The 15091-nt window shown below is 34.8% G+C and overlaps 1 protein-coding gene across 2 annotated transcripts in view; it reads left to right on the top strand.

Annotated features, from left to right (window-relative positions):
* LOC111153435 (cadherin-10) overlaps nt 1-15091 on the top strand; it is a 171434-nt gene that overhangs the window by 120055 nt on the left and 36288 nt on the right. The window lies entirely within an intron of this gene.

The following is a 15091-nucleotide window of genomic DNA, read 5'->3' as shown; positions in this document are numbered from 1 at the left end:
CTAGTAAAAGGAAATAATGTGTTGTTTTTTTTTAAACAAAGCCATACTTCTACTATGAATGTGTTTATTTCTACTTAGAATTTAATAAGATTCTAACCTGAGGGTAAAATTTTTCAATAAAATGTCTAATTTGTCGTAATATGAGGACTCAGCCAAAAATGGCAATATAAGCCAGAATTTAACAAACTAATCAGACTTGTATTTAATATCAGTGGGTCAGACTTGAAGTTACTATTTCTGTGTTTGGAATGGTAATGATACTAAGACATTTTTTTTTTTAATATTGAAACATTTTGTATTCCTGACATATTTAGTTATAAAACACTGAATCTATTCAGTGTTACTATTTTCTATTTAGATCTATTTTTGTTATAAAATGAACCCTTCAAATTCTCAAAGTAGATCAACAATAGTTAAGAACCATTAGCTTCTGACCATATAATATATGTATTTATTCTCCCTTTTTATACAGATTTGGTAGATATGCAACCAGAGAGGGTGATGTTGGATCTCAGATACTTGGGAGTAGAGGATCTCTCATTCCCGAGAATCAGACAATTTCCTACTAACCTGAAAGATCCTACACTTCAGGGTAGAATTTTATGTTGTTAGAAATGTAGCATAATATAAAGGCTGTAGTAGGTTATAAGTCCTTAAGTTTAAACATTTGCTGTGTATTAACTTCTAAATAGACCCTTCAATTTTAGTTTGGTTTTAGCTTACTTTTGTGATACATACTAAAATATAGCTTTTTTGTGATATTTATATTTTTATACTAAAGACTACAAAGCAGAAGAAATTAGGGTTATTTTGACTGTTTAAAAGCATTTTACCTCTCTTTTATGCTATTTTTATCTAACTTTGATTATTAATAATAGTGATAATTTCAATTGAATTGTTTAAAATCATGTGTGTAGATAAATTATAAAATTCATATGGAATGTTTTTGAGCACACTAATTTTTTGCTTATTATTTGTGATGATCCTTTTGTTAGATATTAAGTTATATGTCCATTAGGTCTGCTATTATGGTGGTTGGCCCCAAAACACAGAGAAAAGAGCATTCATTTATGCTCTTTTCAAATAACCAGATTACAGCTCCAGATTACCTGTAGCGTGGGCAGGGAAAAGAAAGCCAATAATAATCCTTAATAGTTCTTTTAGAATACATCTCAAGACCAGGATTAATCTCAAGACTAATAAATCTCATGCTTAGTTGCATTAAAATTCAAATTTCACATTGTGTGTATATTTCTGACCACCTCTTAGCATGAACTTATTACCAGGAGAATGAACCATAACCAATTAATCTCATTATTCACAATAATCAAAGGTATTTCTCAAAAAAGTACTTTGTCAATAATAAATGACCATTAAGAGCAGTATTATATTTTAAATGCTCAGGAAAAAAATGCAGTTTATTTAAAAATGACTCATCCAGTTAAGCAAATTAATAACTCTAATTAAAAGCAAAGATTAGATATCTGAAAAGTAATAATGTCCAATGAAAATTAATTATATATTATTTCATATACTACAATACTTTTATTAATTCATTTCATAATTATTTCGTTTACTTTTGTGAACTCAAAATTTATGATTGATAGCTGATAGGAACATTACACAAGCCCTGACATAATTATAATAGTCGTAGCTCTGGTAATAATAATAGTAATATAATGATGAAAATAAAAGGAAACAGCAACATAACCTATTTTCTGAATAACATTTTTTGGGAGACATTGTACCAAGTTGTTTATTGACCTATTGTATTTAATCCCAATAACTCATTCAGCTCAGTGTTATGATCTCCATTTTAGAAATGAGGAAACCAAGGTTGTAGATGTTAAGGCAAAACTATAAGTAATGAAAGAGGTGGGTTGAAATCCATGTCCAACTCCAGATGTACAGTATGGTACATTTAGAGGGATTTTAGAGTACCTTGTATCTTGTCTCATTATTTTTTAATTATAGACAGAAACATAGTTTGTGGATTTTTATTTTCTCAATTATCTTTTCTGCTATGAATATTTGCATCCATACCTTACTATTGGGAACACTCAGTCATCACAATTAGAATGTTACTTGATAGTCTAACATCCAGAGAACTAGTTTTTAATTTCTAATCATTTTATTAAAAAACCAATGTTTGGAGAGAGTTCCACAGTTTATGAAGACCATATGCAGGATACCATTGAGAACTCAGTACTAAACTATATAGACTCCTTGTTATTATTATTATTATTATACCCAATGTATGGAAAAAGTGAAGGAGATTCAGAGTGGAAATGATAAGGACAACAAACCAGTGCTGCCTAATAGAAATACAATGTAAACCAAAAAAGTGCATGCCACGTATGTAATTATTATTTTTTTATCAGCCATATAAAAAAGTTAAAAGAAGCAGAAGATATGTATTTTAACCATATATTTTCTTTAGCAATATTGTCCTTTCTACATATCAATATGAAACTTTTTTGGATATTTTAATAATCATTTATCCCTGTAATTCTTTGAAATACCCACTGACATCGAGTATTTTCTAGTTGGATCAAGTCTCAGCTCAGACTAACCCCATTTCCTGTCAATAGCTGCACGAGGATGAGTAGCTTGACCAGTGGCTGCCATATAATAGGACCTTGACAGAGCAGACTGTGGGGTCATTCTGCATGAGTCCCAGTGCTGTCCTCTTCACTTAGTAGCTTTCTCCCATTGGTCAGTTCAGTTGAACCCTCTGTTTTTCAATGCCATTCAGTAAACCTGGATAGCAGTGCACACTCCATGGAACAGTGTAAGACTAAATCATTTGACATCCATGAAGCACTTGGCTCAGTGGCTGGCACTAGCGTGTTTATGGGTTCAGTAGTGTTGATTTGTGCAAGTGCTGCTCTATTACTATTGTTAGTCAATATTATAAAAGTAGCCTCAGAACTTAAGTTTCCATGTAGATTGGCTGATCCAAACTCAACATTTCCCAGAATGCTCATCTGTGGAAGATAAAAATCTCAGTCATTTGGAACAACAGCTAGAGGTGGAAACTCAGATGTCTTGCCTCGTTGTTGACCTTATTTTATTGTCTGGATCTGTAGCAGTCATTCTCAGTCAGGGACAATTTTGCCACCCAGAGAACATTTAGCAATGTCTTGAGACATTTTTGCTTGTCTCAACTAGTGGCTACTCCTAGAATCTACTGGGTAGAAGATAGGAATGCTACTAAACATCCTTACAATTCACATGAGAAAGAATAACTTGGCCCAAAATGTCAATAGTGCTGTGATTGGGAAACTTTGATATGTTATATGAGGATCTGTTCAAGTGAAATCATGAATTCATTTACCTAAAAATATTTTTTAAAAACATGCTTGTACCAAACACTACTATAGAAATGAGATATATGAATTTTGTAAAAAAAAAAAAAAAAAAAAAAAAAGAAAGAAAGTCCTGGTTTTTGTCACTATGACCTTTCATTACAGTAGGGGAGGCAGATCAGACATAAGTAAAGACAATATGTACATAGAAGGTCTTGGCTCAGTCATGGATAAAAAGACGAAACTGTGTGTGCCAAGGGAAGAAAAAGGGAAGGTTTTGTTCAAGAGGTAATATTTTATCCAAACATGGCAAGATGAAATAGACCCAGCCATAGAAAGAGATGGGAAAATCCACCAAGCAGAGGTAATGGCATGTGAGAAATGCTAAGATTAGAAATTGAGGGATGAATGTCAAGAACTAAAGACGTTGTGGCTGAACCTCCAAACAACAGGAGGTTGGTGGGAGGTTAGACCGAAGAGCTCTATACTCACAGGGACTTTGACAATAGTAAATTTTTATTGGTATTAACAAACTTAGGTCAGGACTGCCTGATGTAAGTTATCATCACGGTTTTGTGCTTTTAGAGGTGTGTGGACAGGTGAACATTAATATAACATGGGCACCCACCTTTAGTATGATTCCAAAAGAGAAACAAAGCATTAGAAGCTTAGAGAGCACCTGAAAACTGAAGTCCCAAAAGCATTTTCTGCAGTTTCATTTTAGATACTAACTTGTATTTTTCACTCTCAAAAAAATACCTCTGTTGACATTGTTTCATAGTCCTGGGTTACTTCAAGTGACATAATTTATTTTTAAAACAGTAAGTAAAGAACAAAAATCTATTGCTTACCTTCCACTGGTAAGCACTGTGTTTGCACCTAAGCACATCAAGATTAATGTCTTGATTCCTGATTATGAGTGGCTTATTGTCTAACAGGAGAGAGAATATTTCAATAGAAAATCATGTGTGATAAAGGAAGCTTGCAGACAATGCAACAGGTGAACACAAGAGCAGCACTTATCCAAATAGAGGGGCGAGGGTCTGAGTGCATCATTTACAGTGGAAGCTTTTCTGGAGAGCTTTTTTTTACTTCTCTTTTATTAAAAGGTTTGTTTATTTTAGAGAGGGAGAGAGAGAGAGAGCACAGGCAAGGGGAGGAGCAGAGGAAAAGAAAGAACCTCAAGCAGACTCAACATTGACTGTAGAGCCCAATGTGAGGCTCGATCCCAGGACCCCAAGATTATGACCTAGGCCTAAACCAAGAATCAGATGCTTAACTGGCTGAGCCACCCAGGAGCCCTTGGAGAACTTACCTTTTGATTTAATTATTTTCTTAAAACAACTACTTAAAACTACTGAATGCCATAAAGAGAGGACAAGAAGAATTCACAAAGTTGAAAATCAGCACATTTCCGATTTATGAAAGTGCATATTCTGTTCAGGAGAAAAAAAAAAGATAAATGCTTCAACGTGGTTGTGGAGATTTTTTGGTGATGAAATAGTAGATGGTTTTAATGTTTGCTTTTCTGTATTTTTTATTTTTATATATTTTGTAACTTAATGCTAAAAAGGCCACAGAAAAATAGAATGGGAAGGACAAAAGTGACAGTTGTTTCCAAGAAGTCCAAGTAAATGAGCACAGGATAGCAGCTATTGGAATTTACATAATGGGAGTAATCATGGATAATCTTTCCCAATTGGTTTTAGTTGCAATTATTTGGAAGAAACTGGAGGATATTAAGTTGAGGAATAAAAGAAAAGCAGGAAAAAGGATTGAAGAAATAACGCCTATACTTTAAGAAGCTAAGATGAATAAGAAAATAAGATAGAAAAAGCATATATTGTAGTAGTTAGAAAAAAATCTTGAATTAAGGGTGGCTTAGTAGGTAATTTCTGAATGCCTCCTTTCCGCCAGCCCCTGAGCGGGAATTAGGCTACAGTGGTAAACAAGAGACCTGAGCTCCTGGTTGAAGGTTTAGTCAATAAAGTGATAAGGACATGAATATAATGTGAGGGCTGGTGGTGTGGTAAGTGCTGTGAGGAACATAAAGCAGTTAAGGGGCTAGAGAATGGCAGGTGTACTCTTTTAGGGGGGATTATGTTGGGGGGGCTTGTCTAAGGTGTCCTGCATAATTTCAGAAACTAAAAATGCATAAAATTAGGTAATTTGGCTTTTCTAGACCTTAGGTCTGTACAATACTGAGAGTGTCGCAGTTAAGAAATAAGGTCACATATGTAAAACGTCTTCGGTAGTAAAGGCAATATATAATAGGTTCTTGATAAAAATGGATTTCCTCCCCTTCCCTTTTCCTTCTCCAGGAGTATATCTAATATTTCTGATCTTACTATTTTCCTGTCTCTGCTGCTGTGCTGCTGTTCTTTTGTGGCCAAAGATTAAATAGAAACACCTTAAGCCTGGAGAGACCTATAACCTCACTGGCCACAACAAAACGAATGTGCTTGCCTCACAAGAACAAATAAATACTTGCATGAATGTGGACTCCAGAGCACCTTTTCCCACTCGTCAACCAGTCAAATGTTCAGTTATCCTTGAGTGTTGCTGTGTCATCGTGCTAACACAGAGAATGTCACACTTCCTCACCTGCAATCTGAGCTCCCGGTATCCTGCTTGAATAGTTGAGTGCCTTTCGTCCCATCTCCTTTCTTCTTCCCCTAAAATGGGAAAAAATAGGCTTCATGGAACAGGTCTAGGAAAAGATTTAAGTTGCTGAAACTTGATCACCATTGGGCTTGGAAAAACAACTGGGACGAGATTTGTGTCCAATGGCTTTTTTGTCTTTTAAAGATTTATTTATATATTAGAGAGAGAAAGAGAGAACGAGCAGGAAGAGGAGCAGAGGGAGAGGGAGACAGAATCTCTGTAGACTCCCCCGTGAGGACAGAACCTGACCTGGTGCTGGGGAGGCAGGATCTCATGACCCTGAGATCATGATCCCATCATGACTACAGCTGCAACCAAGAGTTGGACACTTAACTGATTGAGCCACCCAGGTGCCCTGTTTTGTTTTGTTTTGTTTTCTTTAAGCATCTCTTGGAAAATGTTATGATAACTGACTTTCATCCCCACCAGAGTAAGTGATTAAGGAATATCTGATCTGCAGAGGCCAGGCTGATCCCGCTAACTTCGCCTTAACAGAGCAGAGAATGCTGTCAGATAAGACTCTCAAATCCATTAAAAACAACGAAAGAGACATCAAGAAGGAAGATCCAGGCTTAGAGAAAAAGTATTTACAAAAGCACTTACGCAGATGGCCAGGGTCCTGTCCTGCAAGTGGGTACCTAGGTCTTGGCTCTAGTTTTTTGATGGGCGATATTTTATTGGGATTCAAGAATAAGGAAGGAAGCTAAATATCTGATACCCAGCAAGGAGCTCCAAACCACAAATGAGCCGGCTGAAGGGCCTAGTTCAAGACCACAGCGCTTTACTCACATTTAGATGATTTCCCACACATCCTGTCACAAACAAAAGACAGAGAGAGTAGATTATTTTCTCATCATCTTAACTGTGGGTATGGGCTCCTGAGAAAACCAACTGTCATAGAAACATGCCCCTCTTCCACTCAGTATTGAGTCACAGACATGTTTGCACCAAACGTAGGTGGACAGGTGGGAGTGAGGGAGCAGTAGCTGTATATTTATGTAATGTCAGCTAAGCTGAGACTTTATGGGGGGGGAGATTTATTAAAATGCAAGCAAACTGAGTGATAGTTTTATTTGTGTTTATTTATCATTGACTCTCTTAAGATAAGTTTTAGGACATTATGTATGCAGATAATCATCAAATATATGAGAATTTGACATAATATTTATTACATAATTTTCAGAGCTATCCCAAGTGAATTCATTGCTGTCTATGATATTTTTGCCATGAATTATTAAGAAGAGTAACAAAAGTCAGTCCTTTATTAGGTTATTAGTTCTGAAAATTAACACAGATTTTCCCCTTTATAGGACAGTTTCTATGAAGATAAATTATAGGTAATGGGACACTTTGGGTGTGCAAATAAACTTAATGAGACTCTAATTTTCTGACTATTTTAATACTATCTCTTTATATTCCCATCAAAGTGCATCTAAAGATTATACATAACTATACCCAATTTAGAAGGAATAGTAAACAATTCCAGAATCACTCAGAGTCTACAAAAAGATTTCATATGTATATTTGCGTGTTTTATCTGAATGACCTAGATTAGCCACTAACCTTATTTAGCATATTAAATTACATAAATATGGGTTATCTGGTTTGCCTAAATTTAAATAAAATAAAGCAGCGTTGTAAAAATAATAGTAATAGAAACAGTATTACAGCATTTACTAAACACTATAAAATATAATACAAATATTAATTCACTAAAACTGCCCATTTTTGTAATTATAATAACAATATAATTGCCCATGCCATTTTATTAGTTAAAAAAAAAAAAAAAACAGAAACATGTCAACTTAAGTTACTTGTTCAAAGTTCTACAACTGGGAAATAAAAGTTAGATTGGGGATCAAGCTTCTTTGGTTCAAAAACCACTACACCAAGAAAGAAGTTGGTACATCAAAGATTCTCTTTATCTTCCCTGGAGCATTTTGCTTTTCATTAATTCCATGATTCACTACTTATATATAGATTATACAGACAACTTTAGATAGGGTATACTAAATTCTTAAAATGTCTATGCATTTTACACAAACAGGGAAATGAAACCTTTATTGATTGGTGCATTTGCAATACTCAGGGACCACACATGACTGACTTTTTGCTGGGATCCTTCTACTCCTTGGACAGATAAATAAACAAGTTTGCATGAGACAAGGTCTTTCAAGGAAACGTCTATATGATATACATAGGGATTTAAGGCCCGTACATTCAGTGAGCTGTGAGACTACCATAATCCCTGCCTCGTACAAGAGAGATTTGATTTAATAAGTGCTGATTTTCGCTTTGTAAATAGAGTCAACCTCTCCTCCACTGGGGATTCCAAGGTAATGTAGGCCTCGGGCTGATCTGCATATTTTAAAATTATCAAGCGCACTTCAACTAGAGCAAGAGTCAGGTATGTCCCGAGGAAGATGCTCTAGCATGAGAAAGAAGGAATGAAATTGAAAATGCTTCTTTTTCCCTTTTTTATTGTCTAGAAAAAATTGAATATCTTTATATTCAAAAGATACATAATTTATATTGTTTTGTAATTTATATTGGTTAGATATACCTGTGATTTTTACTGGGACCACCAAAATATTTGTAGGATTCTTCCCCATGGTCCTAATATCTATAGTTTATAAGATTACAAAGAAATTATGTTATAAAAGCATTCCTTGATTTATAAAACACCAACTGAAGCTCTCTAGTGTGGGCAGGAACTATGCTAGGAAATATTAATAAATGAATAAAGAGGGATACGAGATACAGGATACATCCATAAATTGTTTGTATATTGAAAGGTTGTATAGACACAAACTCTCTCTTTCCCTTCTCTCTCTCTCACACACACATACATACATATACCCCCTTGTTTGTTACCTTGTAGTTTCTCTCACACCCATTGTCTTCTTCACTTCTCTTCTTGCTTTCGTGGTAGACATAGATTATGTGTATATACATATGCATGAGTATAAGTATATATATACACAAGTATGTGTTCATATGTATATGTTATGTGCACACATATTATTGGGGAACGATGCAGTAAGATTCATGCTATAATTGCCAATTCAAGTCTAAATCATAAAATGATGAACTCTTTAGATGTAAGTGGATCAGGAAAGAGACAGTTATTTAGGAGTTTTCTAGATGGGAAAACAAGGGGCATTGAGGGGAGGGCATTTTCGTTAGGAAGGACAAGAAGAAAAAAGGTCGTATCAGGAAAATGAGTACAATTTGGTGTGGCTGGACCCCAGGGTTAGCAGCGGGGATGGGGAGATGAGAAGGCAGGGTTAGCATCAGGAAAAGGGATGGATATAAAAATAAAATGCCATACATATTAGCCGAAGGAATATTTTTTTGAGAGAGCCCCAGGCAGAGTTCTTCCTTTTGGCTAATTATTCTGGCAGCAATTAAGCTCACTGCTTGGATCACAGAAGCAAGCGTGGATGAGGGTCTGAACCAATGCTGAGAGAGGAGGGATTAGAGATCTATCTAAGTGGGCAAGCCACAGGACTTAGTAATTAGGTCGATAAAAGGTCTGAGGGAGAGAGGAGAGCAAAGGAAAAAGCTATTTTCTAGCTTTCTACCACAAGAACTTGTTTGAAGAGAGAGAGTGATTTCATTTTGATTTGAACATTTTGAATTACGATGCCTGTGGAAAGACAGTAGGTTTTAAATCTCTAGGAGTAGTGAGATAATGCGGATCTGAGGTACAGGCGTGACATTCAAGTGAAAACAGACATGTTTCATCTCAGCTAAGCTCAATGTTTAGAGTGACCGAACTGGGGAAATGCACAATATTCCAGATGAGATTGGGCGTGTCCAGGGTGGTATGGCCGCAGACAGTGCACAGTATTCTTGGTGTGCTGAGATATATAAATCCTTCAGAGAAATAATGTGCATGGAAAGTATACAGAAATTCACTTGAAACTCTCCTGTTATTCCATGGAAAGTTGCCTTAGACTAAGCTACCTGGCATTTTGCAAAATGGGATTCAAAGTTCCTTTGGATCCTCCAGAGCGAAGCTGAAAAATACCCCTTAATAGGTATAGATATAAATACTTAGATACGCACTAGCTGTGCAAATATGTTTAGCTGTTACAGAGTTTTATTATGCCTTCTGGGAAGCACATTGCAAACAGAGGGAGTATCTGATACAATGTAATCTGTTTATGAATGACCAATTTAAGGTTATCTTAACCTCCCAGTCCTATGTACATTCTTGTTTCTATACATTACAATTGTGTGCATCTATGGATGCCAGGTACCTTGGAGACAATTTCCAAGATATGTATCAAGATGGATTTCCTACCCTTTCGGGATCAATGGCAGCTTCTCTAAAAGCTTTGTCCTGTGGCTTTCCTCAATGAACAGGAAACTAAGACATCACCCAGCATCTCGTTTTGCTCTAATTTAACTTCAGTGCCCTAAGTGAAGTTGGTGATCACGTCTCCAGCGCTCACAAATTTAGGTTTCCGTCTTTCCTCTGGTGAGGATCTTCAGTTGCAAAGCCTCATTCCTTTGTCAGTCTCCAGTGTGACTTCCTGCTCTCCTCTCCTTTCTCCTAAATGCCCATTTAGCATTGCATAATTTCCTTAACTACTGTGCAGTTTCCTCCAAGGAGCTTTATCTTGTTTTTAATTTCTTCCTGTTAAGCTCATTAAAAAACATCTTTTAAACATTATACAATGGAATGGTTTATAAACGTGCATAATTGTGTCATTTTTCTTAAAGCAAGTGTTGTTTGAGATTATTATGCAGCATAGAGATGTTACAATAAGATTACACACAAAGCAAATAAAAAAATTAAACTAATGTTAAATTATTTTGTTGATTCATATATGTGGTGCTTTTTTTATCACAATGCTGGGAATGTAGAGAGTTCTTATGTAAATATGAATAGAAACAAGGGCAGGGAACAGAGGAAAAAGATAAATTATATCTCTTTGAACCTTACTGCTTTTTTATCAACAAAACAAAACAGCAGCTCTTTGTTGCCAAGCTCAAAACCCGAGTTTGCCCTTTTCGCCCTCCTAATGTTTCCTGGCACCTCTTCTGTGGTTTCTAAGGATGTCACCTTGTCACAGCTCTTACTTTGCCTGTCTTATGTCTTTCCTCCAAAGGTTCTCACATTGAGCCATCAATTATTTCTAATTCTAGTACACAAATCTGCAGTGTCTTTAATATTCAAGTGCAAAGGTCCTATTGATCAAAATTTTGGTAAAATAAGTGACCTGAAATGTTAGACTTGAATCCTAGAAAACCAGAAATACATTGAAATTGTTTGAAATCTTTAATAGTGAAAATTCAGGTGTTGTGTGAGGTTGTCAATAATGGTCTCAAAGTGCACTTACTGTGTATTTTTGCCCAGTCCTTGGGAAGTCTTTGCAATATTACCTTTTAGGTTGTACTTCTAAATGTGACTTCCCCTATGTGATACAGAAATGGCAGCTCCTCCTTGCATTCCGCCTTTGTGTTTAAGTCGATAACCAAACTAAGAGCATACTCACCAGGAAGAATCATTTATCTGCTCTAAACATTAAAAGAGAAGCAAATGATTCAATCTGACACCTGGGAATGATTTTAAAACAACTATAAATTGGAATTGATAGGAAAGCATACCACATAATTAAAGCTCCATCAACTGTAAGATAAAAAATAAGGAGCATGCAAATAGATGTCTTTAAGGAAAAATGAAACATGAGATGGGTGACAGGAGCTACTTTGCTTTTGTAACTGTATGCACAACAATCTGTCTCCTTTCCGATGCCCCTCCCGCTGCTCCCCCTACATGGTAAACACCCTTGCAGGCTCTTCCTCGTGAAAGTAAGTAATTTCAGTTTGTTTGACAAACTAGGATACTTGCGTTCAATACACTACTCTTGGACATGAATTAGGAAATGTGAATGAATAGCTCTTTCATACATTTAAAAAATAGAAATGTAGTCTATTAACTTTAAAATAGACCAAATAAATTTCCCTAAATAGGTTTATGAGCATTAACATAATTCCAGAGAAAGCATTATCAAATTATATATGTTGGGCACTGAATAAATAGTTCTTTTTTTAAATTTCTTTTTCTTTAGTGTTCCAAAATTCATTGTTTATGCTCCACACCCAGTGCTCCATGCTATACAAGTCCTCCATAATACCCACCACCAGACTCACCCACACCCCTACCCCCCTCCCCTGCAAAACCCTCTGTTTCTCAGAGTCCACAGTCTCTCATGGTTTGTCTCCCCCTCTGATTTCCTCCAACTCCCTTCTCCTCTCCATCTCCCAATGTCCTCCGTGTTATTCCTTATGCTCCACCAGCTGAATAAATAGTTCTTGAACAAATTAATTACTTAAGTTGCCATATAATTAAAATAATCATGAATGTGCATATTTTATGTGTGTATACAACATATCTATCTTTATAATATAGCTGTTGAATTACTTAACAGAGAATTAAATCTATACTATTTTGATGAATGGGCTTGATCTTTATCGTGACCTCTTTGGAAAGTATGAGACACCTTGAAAACACTTTTATTAATGTTTCTGGGATAAAAATATATATATATATATGTATGTGCATGTATGTTACACACACATTCACAACTCACCTTCTCTATGTTTGTGTGAGTGTGTGTTTGTGTGTCTCTTCCAACAAATTATTGTGGAAGAGAACTGATATACATATGCATATATATGTAATATATAATTTAGGCTTATGATAATGTGAATCAATGGAATGTGATTGCTTACCTGTGTAAGTCTCAGAAGGTACTGAAAATTAACACAGATAATGCCTACTCTCCTCAAAAGGAAATAAAATTTGCAGTGGAGATAAATCCTGCACCAACTAAGAAATAAAATGAAATGATAAATAATTTTGGATCCTTGACCAGAACTATAATGACAAGTTTAAAGCAGACAGATTTTCAGAATCTAAGCGTGTGCCTAAAAATACAAGCAATCTCAAAAATGTCCAAGCTAAAAATAAAAAGTGGGAGAATAAATTCCCAGAGACAATACTCAGTAAAATCTATGTGACAGTAAAATTAATGAAACAATAAAACCTTTTGTTCTTTTGTTCTTTCTCTATTTGTTAAAAGAAGATCCATGATATGGAAACCTTTCACCAGAACTGATAATCCCTAATATCAGGAACATTTTCTACTGAATTTTTAAAAAAAATATTTTGCATCAAAGTGTTGTTTATAGATTTAAAAAATAAAAAAAGGAAAGTGAGACACCTCTTCCATTCTTCCTTACGTATAGCTCTAATCCTTACAGAAAACAACTTTAAACTTACTTTTTAGTTCATCTAGGTTAAGCTGCAATTATGTAAGCAATATTGTATTATTTGATGAAATATTTTTATATATATCATCTTTGACTTCCTTTCACCTCTGATGAAAACGAAGCTCAGCAACATTTCAATCTATTCTCCCCCAGTTGTAAATATATCAGTGCTTTTTTTTCCCATTTCTCTATCAGTTATTTTAGCAAATTTAAATAATATGTAATTAATTTTTTTTATTTCCACCATTCTCACTCTCTCTTTTTTCTGTCCCAATAGCATTTTCATAGAAGCACTAGCTATATATAGATTTTTTAATTGTCTAAAAAATCCCTGCGATTTTCACGATGATCATATCAAAATACGATGCTATTAACTATGTAAAATTTTGGTCTTGGGCGCCAACATGTTTGATAGAGGATGCACTGGCTCTCAGGTGTCTCAGGCAAAGCCAGACATTTGATTTCCCATGTAATAATTTCAACTATTGAATATTAGAGACCCTCTTGAACAAAACTGTATTTTTCCAAGATGCTACAAATTGTGTTTTCAATGTGCTGTGTGGACAGCTGCTCAGAATTTGTCGGTGAGCAGCTATCGCATTTAGCTTCCTTTTGCCAGCATTCAGGGTTGCGCACCTAGAGCCCTTGTATTCTCATTCCAACACGGGCGGCTAATCTTTAGAACTCAGAAAATCCTACCATCCCAGATTCCTTGCTTCTGTAATTTGGATACAAAGCCATCTAGTCCTCATGTATTCCCATATCTCGATTTAGCCTCTTATTTTCTTGGAATACATTCTTCATTCGGTTTTTTGAAAAGACTCAAAGACAGAGAAAGTTGCTGAGTCTGAAAGTATCCTTATCCGGTTATCACACTTGATTAATAGGCTGGCGAGGTACAAAATAATTTCATCATCAAATTTTGATGACATTGCTCAATATTTTTCTAGCATCAGGGGTTACCTTGTAAGGTCCATTGACATTTTAATCCATGTCTTTTTTTTTTTCCCCCAACCTCACAGTTACATCTTCGCTTCCAATGGTGTATACGTCCTTCCATTTATCCTCTTGCTCACAAAGTCCCCTTTGGATGATCATGATCTTCAGTTTAGCTCATCCATTAATTTTTAACTTCAACTATTATATTGTAAATATCTATTTCTTGTATTTGGCTCTATAACAGCAAAGCCCAGCCACTTTTTATAGTTATTATATGGTGAGATTTTTATGACCACTTTTACTTCTTAAGGCACATTGAATATCCTTTAAAATGTCCACATTAATTGTTTTGTTATCTGATTTAACTACAGGATTTTATTTGTTTCATTTTCTTGCTTTCGGAATTTTTTATTGTTGTTACTTTTTAGTGCTTTTCTTTTGTTTTCCTGTGATACTCATGTTTCTTTGTATTGTTTTTTATATACACACACACACTTACACATATTATTGTTACTATATATATTTATATTACTTTATAATTAATTTATATTAATATCATATAGTGCTATACAACTTAATATATAATTAATATTTATAAAATATTATATAATTATATGGATAATATATAATTCCCAAATATATTTTTAAATATATGATATAATGACATAAAATGATATATTATTATATAATATATTATTTTAATAATATGTAATATATACAATATATAATTTATAGATCTGGGATATATAGTTGCAATTTGTGAAGCTTGCTGTTCAATCCTAAAAGGATGTCTGCATCTGTCAAGTGCTAGGAACACTACCAATACTTTTAAGTGCTGCTTGACTTGACTATTTGTGGTGTGTATGGGTTTGCTTGTTTGTTTTAAATTTTCA

The sequence above is a fragment of the Enhydra lutris genome, unplaced genomic scaffold, assembly GCF_002288905.1.
Source record: "Enhydra lutris kenyoni isolate GAN:26980312 unplaced genomic scaffold, ASM228890v2 scaffoldscaffold32, whole genome shotgun sequence".
NCBI lineage: Eukaryota > Metazoa > Chordata > Mammalia > Carnivora > Mustelidae > Enhydra > Enhydra lutris.
This window is presented reverse-complemented; position numbering and strand designations above follow the sequence as displayed.